The following is a 13,482-nucleotide window of genomic DNA, read 5'->3' as shown; positions in this document are numbered from 1 at the left end:
TAGTCTATGTTTATAATTCTACATTTAAAACTCTATTTCAGAATCACAAATCCATGGAGGTAACTGGAAGCTGGATTACTGGGTGGATTGGGGCCATTTTAGGACAAGGTATTTTGGGACTCGGGAATTTCATGGCACACTGAAGATTGCACACTCCAAAAGGCATTAATCTTTGGGGCTATTTTTTCCCCTGGACATTAGTTTAATGACATAGAAATGAAGATAATTTTTTCTTTCTAATGGGTTGAAACTATGGTGATTGAGTTTTAATATCTTGAAGATGCTAATGACTCGTGCAACTCTTCCTTGTTTTGATTGAAGTTTGGCAATGAAAATTTTGTGTGAATGACATTTCTTTTGCAGTCTCAATCTATTTTATATATAACATTTTCTTCTTCTAATCTTCCCCTTGTTCTTCTGTTAACATTCTGAATTGTGAAAGATAAAGATTCCAGTAAGAAAACTACAGCCAAGAGATCACTATTCTTAAAATTTCTTTCTTATGGCCTAGCAAGATGATTAAATGGATAAATGAGAAATAGGCATCCCATGACAGAACCAAAGCCTTCATAAAATTCTGGATAGATGGGGACAAAGGAAAACAGTTTCTAGTCTTGGGAGAGGCAGCACAAGGCAGTTTATACCAAATAACAAGTTCTAATTAATTACCTCTGGGTTATATTTACTGAGTCACGCTGTGCTTCTTGCTTGGTCTGTTTCAGTTTCCTACATCTGCTCTATTTCTGTTGTGCATCTGAGAAAACTGAATGATGGCCATGACTCATAATGACCTGCAAATTCTTACTGCAGCAGTCCAAATCCTCTTAATTACTTCAAGTGGGCCTTCTCCAGACTTTAGTATGTTTCTAATTTTAAAAAGTTGCTTACGCGTGTTTTTTCTTTTGAACGTAATCAAAGCATGACTTCCATTGAATCTTCTGAATTACAGCTATGTTTAGTATCTCATGTTTTTACAGTCAACATAACTTCAGAGGTAGATTCTTAAGCTGCACTGTATCCAGTGTAACACCTACTCTACAAGTTTCATATATAATTTGATACTATGCATTTTTCTAGGGAACTAACCAAGACTGAAATTATCTGAGTACACACACGACTCTTAACTTTAAGAAATTGTGTTGTTGTAACTGTAGGGATGTAGTGCCATGATTTTCAGCTTCACAGGGGTACACAAGAAAATTCCCCTTTTTTCCTTTTTCTTTGCAACTACAAAGACGTTGATGACAACATATTGATATTAATGATGCTGTTACTAATAATGCAGACACAAGTACTTCTTTTAATTGCTTGGAACAAATGTGAGTTAATGCTATGAAGATCTCTGCTTCTGCTTGTTCCATGTGCTCATTTAATTGTCATTTACTTTTTTGTTATTTCTGTGTAGTGGTGTAACAGAAATCTTGAGAAACAAGAAAAATAGTATTGCAGTGATACAGAAATGCAGTGTGTCAACTCTTACTCTGTTTCTAGAGCTTCGGGAAACTTAGCAGACCTGCTGAAGTTATTTCTGTCTCAGTTTTCAAAGATAGAGACTGACAGATATAGAAAGAATTGACACTGATCTGGAGAGACATAGCTACCAAAAAGTATCATGACCCAGAAATGTTCTCCAGTATGGCTTATTGATAATGGGCAGTGTCTTGTTTGCATTTTTCCCTCTTCAGAGTCTTTTTCTAGTGTGTGCAAAATTAAGTACAGCCATCATTTCTGTGTAAGTAGGCTTGTTTCTCCTGTTTTTACAATGTGATGCCAGGGCTTCATTCCCGCATAGTGATTCTGGGTGCTTAACATAGCCGTTTTGCCCTATCTCAGAAGTTCTGGATAGGAGGCATAGAACCTGCTGCAGCCCGGCACTGAGGTGTGTTAGTGTCCAGCAGAAGCATGGTACAAGTTTGTCAGCTACCTCATCTGGAACAAAGGAGGCTTTCATGCTGGGAAAGAGCAATCCAGAGAGGTCTCTCTGGGAGAACTGGCCACCATCTACTCAGATTTCACTGGTTACATTTTAGAAAGTGGTCTGCAGTGTGATGTGGGAAGCGAGCTCTTTGGATGAGTGGTCTATTGATCCTTGCGAGTATATATTGATGCATTTGTGTATATAATTAGGCTGAAGGTGACTAACTAGAAGAACGTGATCAATTCAATTATGTAACAACTTGCATAACGCGATTGAAAATTTTTGGAATGTACTTGAAAACAAAAAAGGAGAAACAATTACATGTTGCAGTACAGGTTTGTTAGGTCTGTCATTGTCTGTTCCCTTAAGGTGTGACATGTTTCTTTTAAGATCTTTTCTTTTTCATTCTTTTTGTCAATAACCCTTCATACAAAGTTCTCAATACTGCCCAGATCTTTATTTGAGGCATAGTAATATAGTACATTATTTTAAACAGAATGTAGAGAGGACTCTAATTTTTTTGTGCTTAAAGGGGTACTTCTACTTTTTTGTTTTATAATCAAATGGCTTCTTAGTATAAAATGCGTGAACTGAGAGGAACAGAGATCAGAACCCAGGATTTTCTGTATTTGTCCTCTTGAGTACTGTATGCATCATTCCACTGAGTACTGCTACGATGTTCTCCAGTTCTGGCTCAGCTTTGGATGTAACCACTTAAATTTCACCTTTGTCCTCTTTTTCCTCTGTCCTACAGGTCCCTTTCTTTGTTGTTTGCCCACATGCAATAAAATAGATGCTTAAATTAATGAGGTCAAGGTACCACTAAATTTCTTAGAGGTAATACAGATTTTCCTCAGGAGGTTTAACTGTCTCTCTCTTTAAAAATATTGTCAAAGTAATGAAATTGTTGCATGACTTTCCACACCCCACTACCCTGCCTCTGACTTAGTCATTTCTATGAACAATAAATCAATTTTAAGGCCATGAAGCAAATCCACCTTTGGCATAAATTGACATAGCCCCATTCCTGCTCCCACTTACACAGCACAGGCTATTGCCAAGCACACGTGTAATAGAGCCTGTCTGGAAATCTGACTCTGCCATTGTAGTCTTATTCTGCCAGATATTTTTTGTGTGATTTTTTTGGTTGTGTGGGGTTTTTTGTTTTGGTTTTTTTTTTTTTTTTTTTTTGGTCCAGCTTCCTGAAGCAACAAAGCAGTACTTCCCAGTTTGGAATTTGATAATTTAAATCTTACTTAAACTAACAAAAAAGGCTTTTCAAAGAGGGCCTTTTCAGGAGGAGATAGCATTCATTCATGTACTGCACTTTCCACAAGAGCAAGTGTTCAAACGAGCTGTTATTTAAAGAAGCTGCTGCTATTATTGAAGGAGGGGTGGGAATTTTGGAAAGGATTCACAACATGTAAATGGCAGCACTTCCTTGTCCTAAAGTTATTTGTCTGTGTGCCAGTCCATCACTGCTGTGTTTACATGTTTCTGCAAGGTACTAAACTAGAATTAAATGTTTATGGCTCTTAAATGAAACAATAGGTCTCTTTAATTTTTTTTAACTGCAATTGAATCAACTGTTGTTTAATAAAATGAGTCTGACAATGGTACCAAAAAGGTTTAGAAATCTCTGCAAATTCACTTTCTAAGGACTCTCTCACAAAACTATTGTCAATAGCAGTTAGTAGAAATTATATATTTTCATTTGAAACAGCATGTTCATGCATTGGAGGCTGAAATGAAAACAAATTTTGGAGCATATTCCAACCACAAATTCTTTATATTTATCAGGTACATAGTGTTAATTTTATTTCTTTTGGATCTTATTGTATAAGGAGTTGGGGCAAGTGGCATGACGGACATCACTGCTCAAAAAAATAAATGAGGTTTTAATTACCTTTTAAGATTGAGGCTTTCCTTGTACATAATATTTATTTTAAAGGAAGTTATTGGAAGAATACAGACTTGCTACAGACTTTATACTGTTCTAGTTGAGAAGGAAACCCATAGAAAATCATTTAGTCAGCTGATCTTCAAAGTTGGAGAAATCAGGTGCACCCAATGCCTATGAACTGGAAGAAGAATTGTATCATCCTCCCTTTCTTGATTCCAAAGTGCTATAAATACTCTAGGATTTTGAAATTCAGGCAGTTTCTACATTTTTTTCTTGTGCACATGTTGGGGCTACTCAGTTTAACATGCTGTAGATGATGTTTCTTTTGTTTAGACTCTGTGTCATCTGTTAAGTGTTTAGGCAATTTTAAGTAGAAAAGCATACTAGCATACTGTCTTTTGAATATTGTACAAGGGTGGGAGCTGCAAGAAAGGTCTAGTGCCTAAGGATTGTCACCTCTCCAGGAATGGAGTACATTGGTGTTCCAGTGACCTGATATGATCACTGACAGAAAATATATTTCTATTTACTTTTATCATAGTATTTAATTTATAGTGGTCCAAATGGTCACAACAATGTCTAGGTTTCAGAGCAGGGACAAAATAAGGAAGACAACAGTGATCCCCACCTGTGTTTTATCTCTGGCTAACAGATGGCCAAAATCTGGTTCTTATTCCAAAATTTCTTGTAAATACAAGTGCATTTCTGTGGGAGATTTGGGTGTAAAAGCTTTTGTCTCTCCAAAACTTTCCTGAAGTTCTTTTCAGGTTCAAATCCTGATTGTTCCCTTTTGTTCCCCTTCTCCCCTGCAACATTGTTATGAATATAATTCAGTTCAGATGTTGATATTAAGTTTCCTGAAAAATTACTTTCTGCTTTACACTAACTCATAGAAATGTTAATGAAACATCTGGGTATGGTTGGCTGAAGCCATCCTCTGCCAGGATAGTCAATTGGGCTAATTAACTTTCTATTACATTCAGTATGAGCCAATTGTTAATGTATAGTGAGAGAAAACGCTTGTATCTCTATAATGGAGGAGCAATACTTAACTTTGATTTTTATAATGAAAAAAACTCCACATTTCATACAAATGTTACTGTATTTACAATCATTCAGGCTTTTACATGAGATGGAATGGAATTCATGTCAGTGGTTTGTTCCTGGCTCTTGACTGAAACTCTGTGTAGACCATTTCTGATGCTTTTGAGTACATGACCCCTCACTTAGACTTCAAGACCCACCATGATCCAATTTTTAGTTCTTAGCTGTGTTTTGACAGGACTTACAATCAACAGCATTCAAGTTCTATTATATGCATTTTGAAGCAATTTTGTGTAGGACATTTTAGTATTTCTATACCTTCATGTTATTAAAAAAACAAACTGAAGAGACAGAAATTAATGCTCTTTAGTTTGGTTTCAACTACGAAGATCCTAAACTTCACTTCTGAAAAACTGAAGCTTTTTACTTTCTCTCTTTAGTGATTTCCTATATTGTAAAATAAACAAATTCCACTTATTTAAAGAATGAACTCCCTATTTCATATAAAGTTCTTTGAGCATTGAGAAACATCCCATAGGTTTTGCATCTTACATGCAGGATTTCCTGCAGATGATAGCTAGAGTTCAAAGGGGAAACAAAGTCTGTATTTGTTCTAGGAGCCAGCTTGTGTCTTCTGGTTTATATTTGCTTTTTTACACAGGCTGACAGGATGACTATCCTTAATAAACCATTGCATTTCATTATCTGCTAGTAAGATTGTCACCTCAGAAGAAAGGAGGTTGTCTTCTGAAAGGCCCCTGTACACATGTTCGGATAGCCTGAGAGCTTCCTGTCCCACTCCTGCTCATGGCTAGGATCAGCCAAACCTGTAATGCAGCATCAGGCAGCCACTGGAATTCCCTATAAAGCAGCTCCATTTGCAAAGTTGCCAAATACCCAGATTTTACCTAACCTGGCCAGGTTTCAAGAAGTTTTAGTTGCTTGGATCAGAGCGTAGCCTAGATGGTTGGAAGTTTTTGTATGCCTGGCGTGAAAGAGCTGCAGCTTGGCTCACACGGAGGTAGAACCCAGTGTCCCACTTCCATGTGAGGAATGGTGTGGCTGCTCCTTGCACTCATCTTATCTGAGCTGGTAGGGGACCGTGAGGGAAGTGTGCCTCTCATGGGTTGGGCCAGAACCAGACTCGCTAAGGCTGGAGGGGACAGGGCTAAGGCTGCAATTGTTTTTCAGATTTATATCTACATAATGGGCTGCAGTTCTTTTACATGTTTTTCAAAGAGTTAGGCAACCAAATGAGCTGTATGTGTAGATTTTAATTACACCAACTGGCTGCTGCTGGCTTAAAAATGTACTCTAATCTAGGAAGGGAAAGGGAACAGACAGCCAAAACAGAGCTATGTGCAAATGTTGGATTTATTGCAAATTTTTTTAGGTTCAGAATGAGGTCTTGGGCAATAGACTGTGCTGGTGGATGCTTATTTATCAGGCTTATGTATCACTCTGCATTTTCTGCTACCTGCTTTACAGGTGCATTCTGTGTTACGAAAGTACTAACTGGAAAATGTAGGAAAGCTCTGAAGTTGCCTTTTCCTGCATGTGTCTGCATTCCAGTCCTTACTCTTCTTCAGAAATGTGGAATCTCAAAAGCTTTAGTAGTATAGCTGTTCTGAAATGCAAAATAAAAATGTATTGCCATAATTATCTAAAGTTTATTAAAACAAAGAGGTCATCTTAACCAGTGGTCTCTGAAGAATGTGTTACTAGTAGATTACTTACTGTAAGTACATATTATTGCACTTGGTTTGTAATTCCCCTGTGAAGTAAGAGAAGTTCACTTCATGTGGTTAAATAAAAAAAAAGAAACCCAAATACTTCTGTTGCTTCAAATCTGAAGAAGTCTGAAGTATTGTTTGGTGTAAAAGGCACAGAAGCTTCAAAGCACATAACCCTGAGCTATCCTTTGTCAATGTCCGTTATATCGCATAAGGATATCCATGCTTTTTGGTTTTTGGAGCACTATATGCAGTTCTAAAGCCTTGATGGATTTTCAACAAAATATTTTCTTTTGCTTAACTTTTACTCAGTTGTTCTCAACCTTTCCAGCCTTTTCTTGGCCTACTGTCATGCTAACATGGTTTGGAATTTCCTTGCTCTAATTTCATGAATTTTCATGTACTAAGGTGGTTATTAGCGTTTGCTGGCCCATAGGCAGCAATACCAAGCGAGTTGTGTTGGAGGATGAAGGTCAAGGGAGATGCTAGTCATTGTTTTCATTGTTGGGCTTAATTTTAACTTTGAACACTATTCTGGCCTTGCAAGAAAGTGTAGCAGTTGGCTAGGTGGTTTTACTTAACTCAGGGAAGAAGTTATGTTGATCTGGGCACATCCATGGCATCCTCAGGGATTTCACCCTATGCTAAAAAGATGTTTTGCCAGAAGGCATATATATTGAGAAGCTAACTGTGCACCCCTTCAAGCTTTAGATGTGGGATGTGTTTTTTAAAGAAACTATCAGAAAGAATCTTCCCTACTCCTCTGCCTTCCTCCATCCCTCTGAACTTGGCTTTAGAGTCACAGGCGACACTGCTCTCATTTCTAGCCTCTTCAAGCTTTTTGAGACTTCATTGTTTGTTACACTTTTTCTGTTTTGCTACCCTACAACACCAAAAATAAAAGTAGTATTTCAAAACTTTAGATTTTTTGCCAACACCTAGGAGTGTCCTGCAGCTTGCCCTTGGCAGAATCTCTGTTGCAATTTGCTGACATTGGTTATTGAGGGACTTTAAAAATGGGCACTCTGCAGGAAACTTCATATGATAAATCCAAATTGTGAGCACTTATGTTTACAATTAATGGTACATAGAAGAAAAGTCTATATGTTTCAGGCTTGAAGTGGGAGTTTGTGGTAATGTGGTAATAGAGTTTGCCAAAGAAAACTGTGTATGAAAATGGAACTGCTGGAACACAACCTGAGAATGAAAAATATAAAGCTTGTGGGGATCCCAGAAATCTCTCTGAAGAGCAGCTGGGTGGATATTTTTGCTGAGTCTGAAGGCTAAAATCAGGAGTCTGCAGCTTGCCAGCTCCTGTGTTGCATGATGCAATTGCTTCTTTCCCATTTAGAAAACAGCCGTTCAGCAGACTTGCCTTTTATTAATGTCCTATACCTCGAGGTGTGTATGATTGAAACAAGACTTTTTATGCTGTGAGGCAAAGCTGGAAACTTTATATGAAAACTGCATTGTTTGTTAGGGTTTTTTTGAAAGCTGTTCCAGAATATATGCTAATGCAGAAGTGGCATGTAGGGTTTTTGCCAGAGGGTCTTGTGTGTATTGGGGGAGGGCAGATGCCATCTCATGTTTAAGTAGAAGATAAGAGAACACAGGCTGTGTGCATCGCTTCACTTTGCAGGGGCTGGTCCTAAGGGGGACAGAGGGGAAGTGTCCCCCACAGCTCCTAGTAAATCCATACCTGCCTGTGTCAGCTTCTTAAAATCTTAACCTGCCTGCACTCCAGAAGGTGTTAGTAGCAACTCATTGATTGAACACTTAATTTTCTCAGTTTGTAATGGTGCCAACTCTGACTTGAAACAAAACATATTTCCTGTAACTGTTTTTCCTAAGCTGGTATTTGCACTCTTGCCACTGCATGCATGTGTGTGACAGGATCGTGACATGGACTGCCAGCATTTTATGAAAAGCCACGTTTATTACATTTACTCTTAGGAAGAGATTAAATGGATGCAGTGCGAAGCCATGGCTTTTATTTGTTTTAAAAAAAACCAATAAAAACCTAAAGAACTAGCAAGTATTGATAGTGGTACCTGAGATGTTTGATTTTCCTTTAAGACAGTCTGATTTACCAAACATCTGGATAGTTCCTCCATAATTAAATTACTGGTTTTTCCTAAGACATATATCGTCTGAAATAAGTGACTGTCTCTTAATAATGCTGTGGTGGGTTGACCCTGGCTGGAGGCCAGGCACCCACCAAAGCCGCTCTATCACTGCCCTCCTCAGCTGGACAGGGGAGAGAAAATACGACGAAAGGCTCCTGGGTCGAGATAAGAGCAGGGAGAGATCAGTCATCAATTACCATCACAGGCAAAACAGACTCAACTTGGGAAAATTAATCTAATTTATTACCAAGCAAAACAGAGTAATGAGAAATAAAACTAAATCTTAAAACAGCTCCTCCCACCCCTCCCTTCTTCCCAGGCTCAACTTCACTCCCGATTTCTCTCCCTCCTCCCCCGCAGCAGCACAGGGGGACGGGGAATGGGGGTTGTGGTCTGTTCATCACACGTTGTCTCTGCCGCTCCTTCCTCCTCAGGGGGAGGACTCCTCACACTCTGCCCCTGCTCCAGCATGGGGTCCCTCCCACAGGAGACAGTCCTCCACCAACTTCACCAACATGACTCCTTCCCACGGGCTGCAGTTCTTCACCAACTGCTCCAGCATGGGTCCCTTCCACAGGGTGCAGACCTTCAGGACCAGACTGCTCCAGTGTGGGTCCCCCATGGGGTCACAAGTCCTGCCAGCAAACCTGCTCCGGCCTGGGCTCCTCTCTGCATGGGGCCACAGGTCCTGCTGGGGTCCTGCTCCAGAGCGGGCTCCCCATGGGGTCACAGCCTACTTTGGGCATCCACCTGCTCTGGTGTGGGGTCCTCCATGGCCTGCAGGTGGATATCTGCTCCACCATGGACCTCCATGGGCTGCAAGTTTTGGTTTTTGGGTTTTTTTTTTTTCTTCCTTCTTAACTCTGTTGTCCTGGTGGTGCTACCGCTATTACTGATGGGCTCAACCTTGGCCAGCAGCAGGTCTGTCTTGGAGCCGGCTGGCATTGGCTCTGTCGGACACAGGGGAAGCTTCAAGCAGCTTCTCACAGAAGCCACCCCTGTAGCTCCCTGCTACCAAAACCTGGCCATGCAAACCCAATACAGGTGCAGTCAGGGAAAGATGAAGATTCTGTGGCTTTCACAGGGAAACATTCATAGTTTAATCTTAGCTTTTAGGTTTAAGGTGAAATTCTACATGCTCTTCCTTCCTTTGCACTGACAAGGTGCATGCATCTGTGACCATGTGATGAAACACTGGAAGACAGCTTTGGTTTTCAGCTGCTTTTGTTCCCTGTATCAGCTCACCAGCCACACAGGTACCTACCTGCATGTCCTGATGCAAGAAAGAAGCAGAACCAGGCAGGTGCTGTTCACAGAAGTGTAATCCTTGCTGGAACAGACAATTAGTACTTTGCTGAGAGCCCTATTGGCAGAGGAAGGCAGAAAACACCTCCAGTTTCAGGACCATTCTGGGACTTTTCCAATCTTTAAATCTGGAGGCAATAATCTTTCTATGAATTAGATTCAGGACATGTCAAAAATTTGTTGTTTTTAAAAGGCTTACTTTCATCATTGTATTTTACGGTGATAAAAGCTCAAACCATTCACAGAAAAGTAAACTTCTCTAATTACTGGTTATTGGCTGCATGCGAGAAGCGACCACACTGGACTTACTCCTGAGTGACAGTGGGCACTTCATGCACAGAATATGCTGCTCTAGTGATACTCACTGCTCTTTCTCCTCCAGGTCAGGTCTTGGGCGCTCCAGCACTGTGGTGGAAAACAATCAAAAGCCCGATAACATCTAATGTATTTTTGCTGTTGTTACTGAAGTGGGAATTGAGGCTTTGAGGGATAATAGACACTAAAATGTGCAAAACGTGTACAAGCTCAAGTCAGTGCAGAAAATCAGCCAGGTTATCAGTGGGTCTATTTCTGACTGAGATAGCTGGTGAATTACTTGCCTGTATGATCTGGTAGCAGCGAAGCTTGAGTATCTTCCATTTCTATAATTTTTAGTCAGCATTACAAGGGCTCCAAGCAGCTCTGTATCTTTATTTTATCAATCTTGTTTGCTTGTGTGAAGGTATTGGTGGGTCAGGAAACTATAAATCATCAAACTGTTGGCAGACAAGTCAGACTTTTAAAAAGTCAACACAGAGTTGACTTACATTAGAAAATGAAGAAGAATGATCTGTCTTGGGGAGGGATGTTTTTACTCAAAATAAACTTTGACAATGAGTGTATGTGAGTTCATAGTGTCTTTCAAACATTCTTGCACTTAAAATATTTCCAGAGCACTCAGATTAAAATGGGAGAGAACATTAGCATTATACACTTGCTTATAAATTTGACTTTGTTCCATGTTTGTCATAATAGAAATTAGTAAATACAATATGCACATAGCATCCATAATTCAGCCATATTCTTTATTTGCTTTGGATTTTGGTAAGTAATGTGTCAGACTACTTTCAGGCCCTGGAGAAAATTTGTGTTAGAGAGAATGCTAATTCTGCCCTGAAAAAAAACTTTGGAGCATGACCTTGCCAAACAGAGATGGAGCCCCCTGACTGGGTGTAATTTTTCTGCTCTTTTTTTTCCCTGTTTTTCTTTACATAGTTGAAAATTTCCTAGTTAGAAGGTTACTGTCTTAAATTAAGACTTCATATTTATTTTTTCTATCATGTTCCACTCTACTTTTGTGGCATTTTCCCTAGATAGATGGACCACCCAGTTGTTTTAAGCCAGCTGTCAAAATAATATTCAGTAAGAGGATTGTGCTCAGTTTTGCAGGATGTAACTGTGCCGGTGGTTAAGCAGACAACCTGGATATGGCAGACCCATGTCTTATTGCTAACCCCAATTTAGCAAGCTCAATTAGCTCCATTTTTACAAGTCTAACCTCTAAATGTGGATTAATTCTGTTCTTCTACCTGTAGTGAAATTATCTGTAAAGAAATGTTTCATGTGAGCTAAAGAGTAAAAATTACAGCCCTTTTCTGTTTGAGTTAAACTGCCTGGCACTGAAATAATTTCGAGAAACACTCTTTCTCAGCCTTTGAGCAAAGACCAGCTTTATCTGAACTTGTGCTCTGTCAGACACTGATTGAAGAAGTTTGTGTTCCCTTGCTAGCTTGACTTTATATTCTTGACGGAGTGTACCATCAGCACAAAACTGGGAGGAGTGGCCGACACACCAGAAGGCTGCACTGCCATTCAGCGAGACCTGGACAGGTTGGAGAATTGGGCAAAGAGGAACCATATGAAATTCAATAAGGGCAAATTAAATAAGGGTTCTGCACCTGGGGAAGAACAACCCCAGGCACCAGTACAGGTTAGGGGGGTGACCTGCTGGGAAGCAGCTCTGCAGAGAAGGACCTGGGAGTCCTGGTGGACAACAAGCTGTTTAGTCTGGAGAAGAGAAGTCTGAGAGGGGATCTGATCAGCACCTATAGATATCTAAAGGGTGGATGTCTCAAGGATGGGGCCAGACTCTTTTCAGTGGTGCCCAGTGACAGGGCAAGGTGCAGTGGGCACAGACTGGAACACAGGAAGTTCCAAATGAACTTGAGGGAAAACTTCTTTGCTCTGAGGGTGTCAGAGCACTGGGACAGGCTGCCCAGAGAGGTCGTGGAGTTTCCTTCTCTGGAGATATTCAAAACCCACCTGGACACAATCCTGTGCAACCTGCTCTAGGTGATCCTGCTTTAGCAGGGGGTTTGGACTAGATGATCTCTAGAGGTCCCTTCCAACCCCTACCAATCTGTGAGTAACATTTCTGGTCACGAAATTTGAGGTCCTGACAGGACTTTGAGGTAATAGTCTTGTTCTCCACCTGACCCTGAATCTGATGAAATTTTGCTGTGCATTTGCTCTCACTTTCAAGACCTGTTTACTCCAACTGGGCTTTGTTTTGCTCCCAAAGAACATAATTTTTTACTTTATCTTGTTAAGGACTGAGTAGTCATGAGACCTGTACGTTCCCAGTAGAAAAAGCCTACTGTCAACCAACTGATATTTATCAGCTGCTGCAGAGGTAGGTCTCAAATGCTGACTTGCTTAATTTCTGGATCCAATGAGAAGACCACTGGGAAGGGTAGATGTTCCTCTGCTGCACTGAAAGGTCTGGAGACAATATTAAAAGACCATCCCATCCCTCAGGAAGAGTAGAAATGTTTTACAGCAGTAAAAAGAAATCTATCTCAGATCAGTTCAGGCTGTGGTATCAAGATGTGTCTCTAAGTGGTAGTAACAGGCTTATCTATTGTGCAGGGAAAATGAACTATGTTGTAATGGGATTTTAAGCTGAATGAGAATCTAACTCTCAGTGTGGCCCTTGCTCCAAATCAAGCCTTACATGTTTATTTTTGTTTGCCTAAGTCATTGCACAACCAGGAAGTGGGAGGAAAAGTTGTTTGCTTTCATATCAAGGGAAGTTTATTCGTGAAAGATGCAAGTAAAATGCACCATTGCTTGAGGCTTCCAGATGGTGAGAACTCCAGTGTTTGGAAACCTGCAGCTTTTGCCTCAAATATTTTAGAAAAGTTTATGGAGCTTGTAAAGAATTATTCTGCACTGAAAAGAATGTCTACAGGCTTCTTTGTTTCAAGAACCTCCCTTGTTACACAGGAGCCCTCTGTTTCTACTACTAAAGCTTTTTTTTTTTTTTTTTTTTAAAGTGGAGGCTATTAACTTTAAAATCATTTAGAATAACTCCCCAAGGGGAAGTTTTTGCCCAGTGCTTTGTTAAGCACTGATTAAACTCTGATTTAAATATGACTGTAATAGGTTTATCCTAGTCTGGAGTCATTCTTCTCT

At 40.0% G+C, this 13,482-nt stretch overlaps 1 protein-coding gene across 2 annotated transcripts in view; it reads left to right on the top strand.

Moving 5' to 3' along the window:
- RAI14 (retinoic acid induced 14) overlaps positions 1–13,482 on the top strand; it is a 92,267-nt gene that overhangs the window by 56,477 nt on the left and 22,308 nt on the right. The window lies entirely within an intron of this gene.

This window comes from Balearica regulorum, chromosome Z (assembly GCF_011004875.1).
Source record: "Balearica regulorum gibbericeps isolate bBalReg1 chromosome Z, bBalReg1.pri, whole genome shotgun sequence".
NCBI classification, from domain to species: Eukaryota; Metazoa; Chordata; class Aves; order Gruiformes; family Gruidae; genus Balearica; species Balearica regulorum.
Note: the sequence above shows the minus strand (reverse complement) of the source record. Positions and strands in the feature narration are given on the sequence as shown.